Below are 17,457 nucleotides of genomic sequence, written 5' to 3'. Positions count from 1 at the left end.
GATTCCATCCTTGTCAGCTAAGGACACTATGCTAGAATCACTCTCAGTGAATAGGCAGGGAATGGACAGGCCTTTAAAAATAGTCACTTGTTGGCACAAAAGCAGCTATACTTCACCTTGAAACACTGGATAAGACTGACCGCTTAGTATTAAAAGAAAAAAAAAAAAAGAGTTGCTCTATATACATTTCCTGTCTACATTTTCACAACAACCTGATAAGAAAGGTGCTACTTTTAGCAAATTTTTCAGTGGGCCCAGGAGCTTACATAACTTGCCTCAAATTACATAGCCAAGAAAGGATCAAACCAGGATCCAAATGAAAGTCTGGCATATAATGAGGCACCACAGCTGCCCTGAGCTTCAGCCACAGGAACTCAAATCATTTGTGCACACACTCACTGTACATGGAAATGAAAAGAATCTCTGGTGTACGTTATAACTAATTGTGCCCAAGGTTTTCCAGCACAGACCCCTTGGACTTAAGAATTCTATATTAGCTTACAATTTGAGGCTAAATGGAAAAGGAGGAAATGCTATCACTAAAAACACTGAAACATAAGAACAGCAATCACCTCCCCAAGCAAAACATCTAAAACAGAACATTGTAAGTTTGGGAGCTAGGTATTACTGCAAACCTTTTTTACTTGTCATTATAGAATATAGATGCCGTTCATTTTTTCCACAAAGAATTCCAGGGTATCTGTCATATTTCAGGCACTGTGTGGTAGACATTTACATTGGTCTCATAAGTTCACTTACAAGTGCTTTATTTTTTATTTCAAACTTCTCAGACCGTCAGTCACGGAGATTCAACATTAGCAGAGGAACATACATGCCTCCAAGTACACGCGCACTCCTGTGTACACATCAACATAGGTCGCGGCTTTCTCTTACGTTGCCTAAACAAGGAACAGATTGCATATTCTCCCCAGCTAACACTCAATTAAAGTTTAAATCTATCTCTAGGAATTATGAAAGCAAGGAAGTGTATATTGATGAGATTCGGGACACGCTACTCCAAAATATGGCAACTTGGCATATTGAATATTTTAAGCCAAAGGAGTTTGAGAAAACAGCAGAAGGAAGGAGGTCACTTTGATCTCCCCCACCACTTTCTCCCCTAGAACAACAGGTCAAAAAATCCTCATGACGGGAGGCGTCATCCCCTATACCAGAAAGAAAGAAACATGCTTATCTGCAAAGACAAAGGGCCACCAAGAAGAGTCCAAGCAACAAGACTTGCTCCGTTCCTGCCACTTACTACCTGACCTCATACTCTGACCTATTGTATTTCTCCACGACTGCCCACTCTGCATCAAACCCAGCATAAAATATCCAGGTGTGTGTCTTCAGGCCTTCATTTCTTTAAGGAAGTCTCCCATGTCACATAGAACTTCCATCAATTAGTATGTTTTTATCCTATTAATCTTTGTCAGTTTAATTTTCAGACCCAGCCAGATACTCTAAGAGGATCAAAGAAAACTTTTCTTCCTTTTCAATATACAAATAGAGGTGAATGCAATGGAAAGGCATTGATACCCAGCAGATACCTATAATTGAGGGCCCATTTAACCCCAGTGATTAAAAAAAAAAAAAAAATTCTGTGAAAACGACCGTCCTCTGTGAAGTTGAAGTCTGATTTTACACATGTAAGGCACTTTGTTTGGATGGTGATGTGTCTTTCTCCTTCTTCCAATGCAGGGAAAACTCTGCTGGAGCACTACCTCATCCTTTATTGGGGAAGGCCTGCTTTGTAATGGAGTCATTATCTTTCTGAGGACTGAGTAAGAGAAAGTGTTCCTTCTTTTTTGTATTGAAGTGCCTGCTCCTTGACTCAGTTATTAAAATGAGGGAGCAAATAGCTCCTTGTTCTAATTTTCCTTATCGGCCTCCACAGGGCCCATTTCAGGCTGTCTGTGAAGTGTTAGAATGCAATTGTGTGCTTGAATAAAAAGGAGAAACTGAATTAGAGCCTCTTAAGACCATTATATTGTCTTATTTAGTGACACTGTTTGCCTCACCATTACTAAGCAATGAGCTAAGTGTTCTTCCTGAGTAATAATAATAATATCCACATTTAACTAGTGCTTTACACTTTGCAAAGCACTTTTGCATCCTTTACCCCTTTTCATCCATGCAACGAGCCTATCAGGAGGGTGTCAGGATCATCAGTTTATAAAGGAGGGGACTGAAATGTGGTTAAGTTACAGTTTAAAACTTGAAAGCCAATCTTTGAAAGCAGATGAGCCTGGTATTAGTGCTAAGCTTGTCCCACCTTTGGGACAGACAGCCCTCCAGCTCATAGGAACTCAAGCTGAGCCTCCCTCTGCCTCTGGGGAGAAGCCTCTGAATCATAACTTAAATGGTTACTCTTTGAAAGGACAGAAAAGAGGTAAATCAGAAGCACGTCATATTAGTGGACAGAAACATGAATATTTATTATTAAGCCATATGTTATAGAGGGCATGTCGTTTTTAAAAGGTTTAAGTTTCTGAACAGCTGTTTTAACCATGCATGTGTATGTGAATATTTTCATAATCTGTTTAGCTATTCTGTCATATGTCAAGAAAAGTCCATTTTATAGAACATTTCAATATCGTCGCAAACAATCTTTGATTATGAATGACGCTAGCTGGTATACCTGCTGGTTTGCTTCTTTTAGAAACAAACACAATCCTAGATATGTTTGCATAAAGCCAATTTTCTGACAAACTAAATTTCATGAGAGGTTTTCCTTATTTTATATAATTCCCTGAAGATGTTATTTTGTGATGCAAGTAATCTCTAACTTTACTTATCAATTCGTGTTTTAAGTATAAGGTTTTCTTCAAGCAGAATGTACATAAATTACTCTTAGATAGTTCAGTCCTTTAGTTTCAATTGGCTATAGCATCTGCTGAATCCCTGCTGAGTGCCAGGACCCTGCTAGAGACAGAGAATTCAAAGACAAAAATACAAACGCTTGTGCTCAGGTGCTCACAATCCTAGGTGGAAAAGAAACTAACTAGGAAAATGTCCAAACTCTCCATTCCACGGTCTGCAAATCCCCAGAGAAACCATTCACATCATTACCACCAATACCCGATCTTAGCCTGGGGCCTCTAGAAAGTAGAGCCTTGGCAAGAAACAAGATGGTAATACTTCCATTAGAGGCTGGAAGGCCAAGGCAGAGGGTAAGGAAGAAAGGAAAGGAAGCAAGGAAGGATGCGATGCAACACATGAATGCCCCACGATGTGACATTCACTTCGTACCAGCCAGCAAGTTGTTGGGCACGTGTTTAAAAATAAACAGAAGCATATTAAAATTTTTTGAGAATCCATCTGAGCAAAAATTGATTTGAATCAGGCAGCACCAAACTGGCAGTGGTTAGGAGTACTCCACTGACAGGAGCAGGTGAAAGTCTTTTATAGAATAGAAGTGAAAGCAAAGCAAGGAAATTATTTGATTGGCTATAGTTGAAGCAGTTGCTTTATTTGGGAAAGCCTCATTAGCTGTTGGTGATCTTCAGGTTTCAATTTCTTAACCTGGAAGCATTCCAGGCTCAGGTTTTGGTTTGCTTCAGTTGGTTGCTAAGGTATTAAAACCATCTCAGTCTAATGGGCTCCTTGTTTTATTAATTCGACACAGCGGTGTTTATTTTCTGTGGGAACTTCTCTGGAAAGACTATAAGAATGAACGACTCCTCAGAGTCGTCCCTGGAAGAGAGAAAGCACGGGAAGTTTATGTGCCAGGATCCCATTTTTATTTGTTTGTTCGTTTATTGATCAAGGTTAACTCACATGGAACACTGATTGCAAACCAGCCCCTCTGTTCGCTCAGAAGCCAGTTACCTTGTTCAAGGCCAAGCATGGGGAGAATACCTGGTGAAGGTAAGGCACGGATTGGAAGGAAGGAAGGGAGGGATGGACTCTGAGATAGCATATTCACCTTTGATCTCAAGACAGCATCCCTTCTCATTTCTATATTTTAGACTCAGTACATAAAATAATTACATCATTTTCTGCCAGAATATACTAAGTGGAGTTTGTAGGTGAGATTACTTTTTTATGTGGTCTTGAAGAATCATGTGTCTCCCCTCCAAACACTTTCGAGTTTATGGTCATTGCTATTTGATTACTATCTGCAGCTTCTGCTAAATAGTAAGTTTTTGATAACAAGGATCACATCTGGTTTTTATTTCCATCATGTCTCCAGTAGCTGGCACTTATTAGGAGATCAGCAGATATCTGTTGAGTGAATAAATGAATGGATGAGGTCAGTGTGCTCAACATTCAATCGCGGAGTTGTTGTCACTCAGCTGCAGCTCAGCTAGCCTCTCCCTGGTGGCACTGTTATATACATTTAAAATGGTTTTATTCTTTGTCATATTTTTTCATATGCTCTCAATGGCATATTAACATTAAATGGTCATACTTTTCTGTCTGTTAAGTCCTCCACTCCTTCACTTCTGTTTTTAGCTCTTGGATTTTTTGAACAAGGGAAAGAAATTAGAGAAATGTGGTGTCTTTTTATTTATGGATGCTGCTGTGTCTCGGACATGGCCAGTATCCAAATGCCAGCTTTCTTGTGGACTGCATGTGTACATACTTTTTTAGAGGGCTGGGGGTGGGGAAAGTTTCTGCCAAGGCCTCTGTTCTGTGGAGTTCCTTGATGTGGGAAGTCTGCTCCAGCTCAACTTCCCCTAATGCCCCCTTAGCTCCCACTTCTGGTGGCCCACCCCTTGGGCTCTTTCTCTTGGAGTCCCCTCACCTGGCAACCAGCCCTCTCAGGCAAGTAAGAAGAAAGTATTAGCAAGATGGCTCAAGCCAAGTTACCTCGAAGTATATACTTGTCAACAAGGATTCCTTCACATTGTTATGGCACTGTGAAGGGGGAAGAAGGGGAGAGAAGAGAGAAAATAAAAGAAAGAGACAAAAGAAAATGTATATAACTGAACACAATTATCAAAGGCAACAATTTCAGGGCACTAGACATCCTCACTGCCAGCTATCTCTCTTCCCTAATCCTCTCCTCCATCTGATTTTCTGGCCTTTGTCCTTTGCACGCAAATCACTACCAGGTAATTAAATGACTAAAGTTAATCTAATTCCTGTTGTAGTGGTATTGACAAGTATGAATGATGTAATGGTCTAGCCTATCCAGATAACACATTTGCAGTTTACTGGGTCCTTCAAAGCCTTACCTGTAAGGAAGAGGGGGGGAAATGTTAATTTAGAGCACTACTGCAAATCAATAAGGGAGATATTTTAGATAGGCAAGGGCATTATTTCAGTTCTTCTTAAAGCTATTATTTATCTCTAAGTTGCTGCTTCCTCTCCTTCCTAAAAGCATTAAAATCTATATTTTTACTTAAGTTAAAGAGAATTATAATAATTACATAAGATTTTTGTGGCACATTTTGAGATAATTGGAGACCTCCTGATGTGCCATAAAACCAAGGATTGAAATTCCCTGCACAAAATGATTTGGTAGTTTGTGAAAAACTTACATATTAAGGTACTTCCAAAAGGAGACCAAACACCCAAATTTTCCCTCCAGAGCCTTGGTTCTAATCCTTAAGTTATTCTGATCCTCTTTCACAGGTGCTACATGCGACAACGGAGCTATAATTGCCAGGGGTATTATAAATTAGATGGTGTGTTGTCTTTTTCTTTGATAAAGTTAAACTCTTAGCATTAGTCAGAAATTGATTTTGAGTTGTTTAAATAGATTACAGGTGCAGAGCGCCACCTGCTGGTGAAATATGTACACTCGCGCAACTTTGCCTGATAATAGCTAATATTCTGGTCATTTTTCTATTACCAAAAATCACGGTAATAAAATTTAATTCAGAAAAAAAAGTTGTTAACATACGTAAAATGTGTATATTATTTTTCTGAGATTACTTACAAACTTCTAAGAAAAAAAGTCACTGAACTGAGAAAACCTGACTTGGCTCTACCAACATCTAGCCAGGGAACCATGAACAAGTTTTTAATGTCACTGAGCCTCAGGCTTCTAATCTGTAACATTTGTGTTTAAAAAAAAAAAAAAAAAGCTGTTCTGGATGAAACAATACCATAGAATTTGAGGAAGGGTTAAAAAAAAAAAAGTGCTGAGAGTTGAGGAATGAATGCAGAATGAGGAATTTACTTACATTGATCCCAAGTCCTGCAAAATGAGACTTGCAGTTTGGTGGAAAAATAAGAGATGAAGGTACTGGTATGAAACTAAAAGTCATTGTACGAGGGATGTACATCCCTTAGGAATTTATGCAAAATGCTTCTTGTATGCCTAATCTTGAGATTAAAAATATAGCTGCTTCTTTTAAAAAAAAAAAAAAAAGATTTTTAGTAGGAAAAAAACCCTAAAATCTAGATTTAGGAAAGCATGAAAGGCAAGAGACTAGAGATAACAATGAGATGAGAGAAAAGGTAAACTGCAAATAAGGAAGTGAGCTGTCCAGAGGATAGGACAGAGATTCATCCCAGAGCATGCCAGATGATGACCATGTCACAAGTGTGGGTAAAGATGTATGTCTCAGGGATAGAGGTACCACTAGGCTAGGCATTGGCTGAGTTGTCCAGTGGGCATTGAATGGTCAATGGCAGCAAGGAGAAAAGCTATCAGCAGGTGTCCAGGTCCTTAAGAAATATGAGGGAGAGACTAACACACAAGAACGAATATAGGATGGTGTAGGCAGGGAGCACTGGTGCCACAGCAGGTATGATTTCTGTTTGAGGATGGCAGTTTCCTCATCAATCTCTTGCTCCATCTCTCTCTCTCTCTCTCTCTAGTGTCCCAAAAGCCTGAAGCTAGCTTTAAGCTTTAATAACTCCAAAATTATAAATGCTACCAACTTGCAAAAAAAATCATTTGAGAGTTTAACTATTCACATTTTATTCACTCTTATGTAGTTTTATGGCTTTTTAAATATAAATTTCTAATTTTAATTTGTAGTTCAGTCAAAATTTGCCATCTTCAATCAGAGGAACTGAATATATTTCTTCAGCCAAGATTGATTAAGACCAAAAAACCTACTAAGATTCACAAGAACCCCCTAGCAATAGGACCTTGGTTCATATATCATAGAAATAATTATTTGATAGAGGGAGGCTGAGTCTCCTTCTCAGTATGATCAATTTCATTCAGACACACATATTCACATATTCACACATACATGCAGAGGCCAATTTGAAAGCCTTAAACGTGGGAAAGCTTCCCAGTTTGTTCCTGGAGGTGCACAAAACAGCTGATCAACTATTAAGATGTGGCATTGTTTCAATTTCAAAAAATAAGGACATACTCCTGGGAAAATTTTGCTAATTGGACCAGTAGCAACTCAGATTCCCTGGCTTTTAATTTGTTCTTTCTCCCTTTTATTTGAGTTCTGTGTCTATGTCTTGTAAAAAGAAGTCAACTACATTAAAAACATACTTTAATAAAACTGTAGTCAAGTTTACCATGTAATGTGGTATATGTTATTTATTAGAATGTGTCAGTGTATTGTTTATTATATGTTATGCTATGTATGAAACATATTTTCTTATAAAAGTATAAAAACCTGAGGCCATGTTGCTAATTTTAGCATGTGTTCAGGGATGGTAGAGTAGAACGGCAAAAAGCATGAACTCCGGACTTAGACTAAGCTGGGTTCTACCTACTAGCTAGGTATTCTTTGGTTAGTTAACCACTGAGACTCAATTTCTTCTACTATAAAATGGGGATGGTAATAATGTTCCTCATCTCATAGGTTCTTGAAGAGGATTTAAAGAGATAACATATGGAAAGCTAGAGCAATGCATCAGAAAGATTGTCACTTAAAGTCCTATTAGCTCAACCTGAATTCCATCATCACTTTCCTGCTCCTCCGTCTCCACGTGTTAACCTGACCTGCCTCAATAATCATTTGAAGTGGGAAGTTAAACCTAACTTGCAAATCTTCTTTTTCCAAATTCCTTCTAGAAAAGAATGCTCCCTTTATGCTCCCTTTTCTTTGATCTTCTCTCCCTACATAAGAATTTGAGGCTGAAATGTAAGACAATTAAATTCATTTTAATTTCAGGGGGATCTTAGTATATTGGAGCTCTGTGTCTACTCATTGTAATCAACTTTAAATGTTAGATTCTAGTTCTTAAGCCAAAAAGAAATGTGGATTTATTCTTACAAGCCAAATTCTCATTCCTTGGTGTTCCCTGGATACAAACGAAATGGAGATTATTAAAAGGTTAGAATATTTTTGGAAATTGTAACTATTATGCCTCGCTTTAACTAATTAACCCTTCCATTGAATTAATGACAGGGTTAATTAGCTCATACAGGATACATCATTTAGTTTAGAGGGGGAAAAAGCCTTAGAGATTAGAGTCATACCTTTGCCACCTTGTGGCTTCATTTCCACACGGCACTGTGTTACATATCTTCATAAAAGGGGGATAGATACATTGTTCATCTATGTAATTTTAGTATATCTCAGCATGGTATTTATTTTTTTTTTTTTTAAAGATTTTATTTATTTATGTGACAGAGAGACAGCCAGCGAGAGAGGGAACACAGCAGAGGGAATGGGAGAGGAAGAAGCAGGCTCACAGCGGAGGAGCCTGATGTGGGACTCAATCCCGGAACGCCAGGATCACGCCCTGAGCCGAAGGCAGACGCTTTTAACGACTGCGCTACCCAGGCGCCCCACAGCATGGTATTTAAAGCTGCCACCTAAAACTACCAGATGATTGCATTTGGTCCTTTTTTTCAAAATGCCAGATACTCAAAAGTTCATTCTTGATATCCTTTTAAAGGAGAAAATGTTTCATACACAGTGGCAATAAATGGCACAAGACATGAGGAAAAGCTGAGTTTAGGAAGGAAGACTGGAATTTGCATAGTTCTGTGGGTTTCTTAGAAGCTACAGTCTCTGCAAATGTATCATTCCTACTTTTTACCTGTACAACTGTTGATATCCTTGAAAGATGTAATCAACACAGCTTAGACTTCTTACCTTGAAGACAGCATGTTGTCGTGTGATGCTGCTGTTGTTTTGTTAACTTTCCATTCTCACATCCAGATGGCCATTTCCTTCACCTCCTTCACTTCATTCTAATGATGACAAGAAGAGAGCCCTAACGTCACCCTCATCTTCAGTCACAAGCATTGGCTGCAAGACACAACGCCAGGGTATCAGTGCCAAGGTCAAGAAAATCTTTAGGTTCTATAATTTCTGGTCGACTTGTATTTACACCACACACTTGAAACATACTCTTATGTAAATAGCACATAAAAAAACAAAAATTCTCCTGTTTCCATGGCTCCAAAAGAGGACTACCAGAAATGACCTTTGAAGCTAAAATAGAACCCACAACTTAAATAAGCAAAACTATAATTTTCCAACTGAAGTGCCAACTGAATATTAGACCACAGGCACATCCATCCTGAAATAACTTTGTCTCAGAGGTGGCATTATAAATGAATTCACTAGAAAGGACTTTCTTTCTTTTTTTTTTTTTTAAAGATTTTATTTATTTATTTGACAGAGAGAGACAGCCAGCGAGAGAGGGAACACAAGCAGGGGGAGTGGGAGAGGAAGAAGCAGGCTCTCAGCAGAGGAGCCTGATGTGGGGCTTGATCCCAGAACGCCGGAATCACACCCTGAGCCAAAGGCAGATGCTTAACGACTGAGCCACCCAGGCGCCCCTAGAAAGGACTTTCTAACTTTCTAACTTACAAAAAATGGTTCGCTGAGTAATCTGTATCAGTTAGCTGTATAACAAACCATGCAAAACTTACTGACTTAAAACAATAATTCTGCAGTTCAGACATTTGTACTGGGCTCAGCCGGTGGCTCTTCTGGTCTTCATTGGGCTCTCACATGCATTTGTGGTCATTTGCTGGGTTGGTCAGAAGGTGGTTGGTCTAAGATGGTCTCAGTTGAGATTACTTGTGTCTGGTGTCCACAGTGTCTCACCCCTCAGCAGGCTCATTCTAGCTTATTCTTGTGGTATCAGAGCAGGTTTTCAAGGACTATTAAGGCCAAAACTTGAAACTTGCCTGAGAAGTATTCAAGGTCTCTTGAGGCCTAGGCTCAGATTTGATACACTGTCACATCTGCTGCATTCTATTAGCTAAAGTGAGTCACAAGGCCAGCACAGTCACATCGTAAAGGGCGTATATCCAGGGAAGAGTAAAGAGTGGGGGATGGTTGTGGCCTTTTTTTTTTTTTTTTTGGTGCAATCTACCATTTTTATACCCAACATATGTAATTGGATCATCTTTATTTGAATACTTACAAGCAACTATTAACAGACAAAAAGGAAGAAATTAACAATAATACGATAATAGTAGAGGACTTTAGTACCACATTTATATCAATGAATAGATAATACAGAGAGAAAATCAGTAAGGAAATAGTGGTTTTGAATGACACATTGGACTAGGTGAACCTAAAATATATATTCAGAACATTCCATCCAAAAACAGTGTAATATACATTCTTTTCAAGCTCATATGGAACAGTCTCCAGAACATATCACATGTTAGGACACAAAACAAGTCTCAACAAATTTCAAAAAGATTAAAATCATAACATGCATATTTTCTGACCACAACAGTATAAAACTAGAAATTAAAAAAAAAAAAAAAACGGAAAGAACACAAATACATGCAAGCTAAATAACATACTAATAAGCAATGAATGGGTCAATCAAGAAATCAAAGAGGAAATTAAAAAATACATGGAGACAAATGAGAATACAACAATTCAAAATCTTTGGGATGCAGCAAAAGAAAGAAAATTATAGCAATACAGGCTACCTCAAAAAATAAGAAAAAACTCAAATAAACAACCTAAACTTACACCTAAAGGAGTTGAAAACGAAGAACAAAGCCCAAAGCCAGTAGAAGAGAGGAAATAATAAAGATTAGAGCAGAAATAAATGAAATAGAAACTAAACAAAATAATAGAACAGATCAATGAAACCAAGAGTTGGTTCTTTGAAAAGATAAACAGAATTGATAAAACTTTAGCCAGACTCTAAGAAAAAAAAAAAGAGAGAGAGAGAGAGGACCCAAATAAACAAAATCAAAAAAAGGAGGCGAAATAACGCCAAAACAACATAAATACAAGGGATTGTAAGAGAATACTATGAAAAATTATATTCCAACAAATTGGACAACCTAGAAGAAGTAGACAAATTTCTAGAAACATAAAACCTCCCAAACAGAATCAGGAAGAAATAGAAAATTTGAACAGATGATAACCAGCAAAGAAATTGAACCAGTAATCAAAAAACTCCCAACAAGCAAATGTCCAGAACCAGATGGTTTCACTGGTGAATTCTACCAGACATTTAAAGAAGAGTTCATCAATACCTATTCTCCTCCAACTCTTTCAAAAAATGGAAGAGGACGGAAAGCTTCCAAATTCATTCTGAGGCCAGCATTACCCCGACACCAAAACCAGACAAAGATACTATAAAAGACAGAGAACTACAGGCCAATGTCTCTAATGAACACACATGCAAAAATCCTCAATAAAATATTAGCAAACCAAATCCAACAATACATTGAAAAAAAATGACCATGCCCAAGTGGGATTTATTCCTGGGATGCAAAGATGGGGTTCAGATTCACAAATCGATCAATATGATACATCACATGAAAAAAGAGAAAAGATAAAGTCCATATGATCACCTCAATAAATGCAGAAAACACACTTGACAAAAAGTTCAACATCCATTCATGATAAAAAAAAAAAAACCTCAACAAAGTAGGTTTTAGAGGGAATGTACCTCAACACAATAAAGTTCATATATGAAAAATCCATAGCTAACATCATATTCAATGGTGAAAAACTAAGAGCTTTTCCACCAAGATTAGGAACAAGACAAGGATGCCCACTCTCACCAATTTTATTCAACATAGTACTGGAAGTCCTACCCACAGCAAACAAATAAGAAGGAAAAAAAAAAAACATTCAAATTGGTAAGGAAAGGTAAAACTTTCACTATTTGAAGATGACATGATACTATATATAGACAGAAAACCCTAAAGACTCCACCAAAAAACTGGAATTGATAAATGAATTTAGTGAAGTCACAGGATACAAAATTAATATACAGAATTCTGTTATATTTCTATACACTAATAATGAAGTAGCAAAAAGAGAAATTAAGATAACAAGTCCATTTACAACTTCACCATAAATAATAAAATACCTAAGAATAAATTTAGCCAATGACGTTAAAGATCTGTACTTCAAAATTATGAAACACTGATGACAGAAATTGAAGATGACAAAAACAAGTGGAAAGCTTTACATCCCGTGCACATGGAAGAAACAATATTGTTAAAATGTCCGTACTATCCAAAACAATCTACAGATTTGATGCAATCCCAACAAAATACTACCAATGTTTTTCACAAAACTGAAACAAATAATCCTAAAATCTATACGAAACTACAAAGGAGTCCAAATAGTCAAAGCAATCTTGAGAAGAACAAAGCTGGAAGTATCACAATGCCAGATTTCAAGATATACTACAAAGCTGTAGTACACCAAAACAGTATGATACTGGCACAAAGATAGACCCATAGATCAATGGAACAGAGAGCTCAGACATAAACCCACCCTTACATGGTCAATTAATCTATGACAAAGGAGGCAAAAATACACAATGGGGAAAGACATTGTCTTCAACAAATGGTGCTGGGAAAACTGGACAGCAACATGCGTAAGAGTGGAACTGGACCATTTTCTTATGCCATACACAAAAAATAAACTCAAAATGGATTAAAGACCTAATTGTGAGACCTGAAACCAAAAACCCCTAGAAGAAAACGTAGGCAGTAATTTCTTTGACATCACCCATAGCAACATTTTTCTAGATATGTCTCCTCAGGCAAGGGGGGAAAAGCAAAATTAAACTATTAGGACTATACCAAATAAAATGCTTTTGCACAGTGAAGGAAACCATCAACAAAACAAAAAGGCAACCTACTAAATAGGAGAAGATATTTGCAAATTATATATCCAATAAGGGGTTAATATCCAAAAAATATGAAGAATTTATACAATTCAACATGAAAAAACAATCCAATTAAAATGAATAGGGGATCTGAATAGACATTTTCCAAAGAAGACATCCAGATGGCTAACAGACACATGTAAAGAAGCTCAACATCATTCATCATTGGGGAAATGCAAATTAAAACCACAATGAGATATCACCTTACACCTGTCAGAATGGCTAAATTCAAAAAGACAAGAACACGTGTTGGTGAGGATGTGGAGAAAAAGGAAGCCTCATGCACTGTTGGTGGGAATGCAAACTGGTACAGCCACTGTGTAAAACAGTATGGAGTTTCCTCAAAAAATTAAAAATAGAATTACCATATGATCCAGTAATTCCACTACTGAGTATTTACCCAAAGAAAATGAAAAGACTAATTTGAAAATATATATGCACCCCTAAGTTTACTGCAGCATTGTTTACAATAGCCAAGTTATGAAAGCAACCCAAAGGCTCACTCATAGATGAATGGATAAAGAAAATGTATATACACACACACACATATTTATGTACACACACACACACACACACACACACATATACATGCAGTGGAATATACTCAGCCATAAAAATAGAATAAAACCTTGCCATTTCCAAGGATGTGGATAGAACTAGAGAGTATTATGCTAAATGAAATAAGTCAAAGAAAGACAAATACTATATGACTTCACTCATATGTGGAACTTAAAAACAAAACAAATGAACAAAGAAAAAAAAGACAAACAAAAAACTACACTTTTAAATAGAACAAACTGGTGGTTACAAGAGGGGAGGTGGGTGGGAGAATGTGTGAAATAGATAAAGGGGATCAAGAATACACTTATTTCAATGAATAGTGAGTAATGTATAGAATTGTTGAATCATTATATGTACACTTGAAACTAAGAAAACAAAACAAAATAATTTTTAAAAGAGAAAAATATGAATACTTTCAAGTTCGTTCTCATTCAGTTTAGGACAGTGATGTAATACAGCAGACTCCCAATGTTACCAAGAAGCCAGTAATATTTACGTGGAACCTTATTCAAATCATTTTCACAAACTTTCTACAAAATACCAGCCCTATTTTAACTTGATATTATTGTATATTTACTCCACAGGTTGTAACTGGGAATTGATAATTAACTTCAATGCCACACAGAAAAATAATGCATTCCAGTGGGGAAAGTAGTGAACTAGAAATTAGATAAAACATTTGCATTTTGGTTCCATCTGTGATTCCCTACAGTGGTGTCTTCAGGTTAAATTTAAGGACCAGGTATTTATCCAAATTCATAAACTCCATTCAATCAAAAGGAGAAATGAATGAAGAGAGTAGAGGAAGAGTTGATGATGCTGAAGAAGGCAAATGATTTCCCTGAAATAGTCTTTTTTTAGGGGTAGCCTGATAGAATGTCAAGAGTACTAGTTTGAGAAATAGAAAGCCTGGGGTTCCATTCTCAGCTCTATCACTTACTTATTGGTGATCTTGGAAAGAACTTGATATCTACAAGTTTGTGTTTAATCATTTTCATAAATTAAACCTGTGGATTTCAAAAATCCCTGTCAGCTCTTTAAAAACAAAACAAAAGGAATGCTGACTTTGGAGGGTCCTGAATTCACCATATAATTACTATGCCTAATTCCCATCTTTCCTCACCCCCACCCCCACTCCCAATACCTCCAACCCATCATGGAAAAAAAAAATTCTAAAAATATGTGTGTTGAATGGCCTCAATCCAGCTGGGCTAAGCGTACTTGCAATGTAAATGGAAGAATTCAATATGCTAACGTTGGTAGTGAGTGAAACTTGTTTGACAGTCCGATTACATGACAGACAAGACAAGACAAGGCTGCCAACAATGTCCTGGATGTGTGACTGGAGTGGGGGCTGTGAAGAATGACAGTGACATGAAGGAAATAGAGGCTTTTCCCAGAAAACAGATGATCCAACAGAGAATAAAAATGAAGCTGTTTTGAAAAAGGTAGATAAGACTTCTAGCTAAACTCCTTGAATAGCTACAGGGATTGGTGATTACAAAAGGTTTGAAAGCCAAAGGTCAAAATAGGAGAACAGATTACACAGCTCAGGGGAGCTACATGGAGCTGTGCGCCAGAAAAGAGGAGATTCAGAGAGACTTCTAGGAACAGAATTCCAGTAAACAAGTACTCAGTTCAACTCAATAAATTCAACAAATGTGTATTGAGAGCCTATTTTATGCCAAACAATATTCTTTTAGTAAAAGAAATTTTTGAAATGCATATTCTTGTCCTCATTGAGCATTTTAGAAAGGAATGGTAGACCATAAACAATATAAATAAATATATATAAATTAGAAAGTGCTAGGTATGGGAATAAGTAAAGCTTGTCTGTCAGTCACTCAGGTAAAAATGATGTTCCACGAAAAAAATGGCTGGTTCAGCTCACAACTCAAACATAAATGCCTTTCCACCAGACAGCCATGGTACTTTTTAAAAAATAGTTTTACTGAGATATTATTCACATATATACAGTTCATCTAAAGTACAAAATTCAATAATTCTTAGTATATTTACAGGGTTGTGCATCAGAAATCATCAACACCGTAAATTTTAGAACATTTTGAATCACTGCCTAAAGAAAATCCACACCCGTTAGCCATCACCCTCTAATTCCTCTTTCCACCCCCCACCCCCAGGCAACCAGTAACCTACTTTCTGTCTACAGATTTACCTATTCTAGACTTTTTATATAAACAAAATTATGTGGTGTTTTGTGAAATGCTTCCTTCACGTAGCATAATGTTTTCAAGGTTTATCCAAATTGTAGCATGCATCAGGACTTCATTCATTTTTATGGCCAAGTTATACACTATTGGATGGATATCCCAGATTTCACATATCCACTCATCAGTTGATACAATTGGGGTTTTTCCACTTTGGGGTTATTATGAATAATGCTGCTATGAACATCTAAGTTTTTGCATGAATATGTATTTTAATTTTTCTTGGGTGTATATAACTAGGAGTAGCATTGCTGGGTCATATGGTAACATAGGTCCAACTATTTAAAGACCTATCAGACTGTGTTCCATTCCCTATTTTTCATTCCCACCAGTAGTGCATCAGAGTTCCAATTTTCCACATCCTTTCCAACACTTGTCTTTATCTGTCTTTTCTATATTAGCCATCTTAATGGGTGTGAAGTATATTGGTTTCAATTCAAATTTCTTTAATGATTAATGCTGTTGAGTATCTTTTCACGTGATTAATTGGCCATTTGTGTAACATCTTTGGGGAAATAGCTCTTCAAATTATTTGTCCATTTTTAAATTTTAAATTATTTGTCCCTATTATTCAATTGCAGAAGACTTTATATATCAAAGATACAAGTCTTACCAGACTTACAGTTTACAAATATTTTCTCCCATTCTATGAGTCTTTTCTTTTTATTAATGATGTTCATTGAAGCACAAAAGTTTTTAATTTTCATGATGTCCACTTTTGTTGTAGAATGAATGTTTGTATCCCTCCAAAATTCATATGTTAAAATCTTAATTCTCAATGTGTTGGTATTTGGAGGTGAGGCCTTTGGGTGGTAATTAAGTCATGAGCGGAGCCCTCGTGATAGAATTAGTGCCTTTATATAAAGAGACAGTAGGGAGCTTGTTTCCCCTCTTCCATTCCCTTTCCATGTAATGACACGGGAAGCAGAACTCTACTGAAAACCAGGAAGTGGGATCTCACCAGATATTGAATCTGCTGGTGCATTAATCTTGGACTTTCTTATCTCTAGAACTGTGAGGAATAAAATTTGTTGTTTAAGCCACAGGTATTTTTGTTACAGTAGCCTAAACAGAATAAGACAACTTAAAAAAAGTGTTGTTCTCTCCCCATGTACATTCTTGCACGCTATTTGTGTTAATCAGGGTTCTCCAGAGAAACATAACCAATAGGATATATGTAGATATAGATAAAAGATTTATTACAGGAATTGGCTTTTGCAGTTATGGAAGCTGAGAAGTCCCACAATCAGCCATCTGCAAGCTGGAGAACCAGGAAAGCAGTGGTGTGTCATTCCAAGCCTGAAGTCTTGAGAATCAAGGAGTTGATGGTGTAAGTCACAATCGGAGTCCAAAATCCTGAGAACCAGGAGCACCAATGTCCAAAAAGAGGAGAAGATGGATGTCTCAGCTCAAGCAGAGAGAGAGAGAATTCGCCCTTCCTTAGCCTTTTTGTTCTATGTGGACCCTCAAAGGTGCCCACCCACGTTGGAGAGAGGACCATCTCTTTTGTTCATTTCACCAATCAAATGCTAATTGCTTCCAGAAACACTTTCACAGACACACCAGAAATATTTTACCAGCCATGTAGGTATTTCTTAGTCAAGTTAACACACAAAACTAACCATCCCACTATTACTGAAAGCCATCCTCCACAATAGCAATGGGGGGGGGG

The sequence above is a fragment of the Ursus maritimus genome, unplaced genomic scaffold (assembly GCF_017311325.1).
Source record: "Ursus maritimus isolate PB19 unplaced genomic scaffold, ASM1731132v1 scaffold_8, whole genome shotgun sequence".
In the NCBI taxonomy this organism is placed as follows: domain Eukaryota; kingdom Metazoa; phylum Chordata; class Mammalia; order Carnivora; family Ursidae; genus Ursus; species Ursus maritimus.
This window is presented reverse-complemented; position numbering follows the sequence as displayed.